Genomic DNA, 1,493 nt, shown 5'->3' on the forward strand with positions numbered 1-1,493 from the left:
CATATCTGTCTTTTAGTGGTTTTCAACTTTTCATAGATTTTGAGTTTTTCTCATCTTAATTCTTTTGGTGGCTTGTAAATGCAAGTTTGATTGGGAAGTCTTTTTAATTTCGGGTTTCTTGTATGACAAAATGTTGTCATATTAATTTCAGAATTTAATTCAATATGCTATCTCTTAAATCAAGTACAAATTTACAACAAATTAATTTTTAAGTTGTAGGATTGGAAGATACCACGAAAAAGAAAATACAATACATGCCTCAAACTGCACGAAAAGAGACGATTCAGTACATTGCACATAAGAAAAGGTAGAACTAAATCTAATCGTTACCAATTTCTATTTTTTTAAAATATTAAAGGTCGATTTCCAAGTATTCTCTTTTCTTTTTGTTGAAATTAAGCACAAATAAATTGAGTCATGAATTAAAACAGGTAAGAATGATTCAGCTTATAACAATCAATGTGTTCCTAAGCTAGCTAAGATCTTTACAAGACCAAGTATTTGTTATTTGTTAATACACAAAAGGAGGCAATGCTAAAACAACTAACCAACCAAACCTAAAATCTATATATACAAGTTCATCAAAGTTACTTAAAGGGTAGGTAGCTCTTGCCTCAACTTTGTTCCGTGCAAGGGGTCCAAATCAATTTGCTAACATCAACCTCAAGACCCCCTCTACCAACAACTTTAAGATGGCGATCAAGAACCTTAGGATCTGCACAAATAAAATGCCGTCCTTTTCTGTATTGGATCAATTCTAGGCTCTGAAGAGTTGTCAATATATCTTCGACTTTAATGGCAGTCATATCACTTAGCTCCTGCAGAAAGACAACTTTCTCAGTAACAAGATAACACGCGTTCTATGAAAAAATTATTATACAGATGCTTACCTTGATGGAAATGTTACCCTTATGCTTTTTCAGAATGTCCAAGAGAACCCTGGTCTAATATCCTCTGTAGCTTAGCAGTCCAAGATCTGAAAGGGGTCTTTCTGGCGTGCCAACTTTGCCCTCCTTCTTGGAAAGTTCATATACTGTTCAATATTTGAAATTAAAATGGATGAAATCTACAAAAATGTGTGTGCGCATCGGTGTGAGAAGGATAGAGGAGGGGGAGAGCGCGCTTACAGAAGGCTATTAGAAATTTTTAATAGGATTCCTCGGAATGTTTTTCCTTTATGATAAAAGGTAGTCAATATCAACACCAGTATCGTTCATGTAAAGTAAATACGAAGAAATAAGTGCAACAAAACCATAAGGCATAAGTATGCAGGAGAAATAAGATATTTAAATTAAAACAATGTCCAATGTCAAGTTTCACCAATTACAAGCATCACAGGTTTCTGAGAAGAGATGAAAGAATTGGGATAGCAAATTAAAAAATATAAATACTGAAATATCTCATGCCAACCTGAAATGATTAGAGCCAAGTATTATTTACCTTAGAGAAGTAGCCAACCATGTGGCATCCTAGATTATCACATTCACACAAAA

At 33.8% G+C, this 1,493-nt stretch overlaps 1 pseudogene; it reads right to left on the minus strand.

The window, feature by feature from the left end:
- Positions 1-430: 430 nt before the first annotated feature.
- On the minus strand, positions 431-1,488 carry LOC107472608 (histone acetyltransferase of the MYST family 1-like; annotated as a pseudogene).
- Positions 1,489-1,493: the final 5 nt, after the last annotated feature.

This window comes from Arachis duranensis, unplaced genomic scaffold (assembly GCF_000817695.3).
Source record: "Arachis duranensis cultivar V14167 unplaced genomic scaffold, aradu.V14167.gnm2.J7QH unplaced_Scaffold_196009, whole genome shotgun sequence".
Lineage (NCBI taxonomy): Eukaryota > Viridiplantae > Streptophyta > Magnoliopsida > Fabales > Fabaceae > Arachis > Arachis duranensis.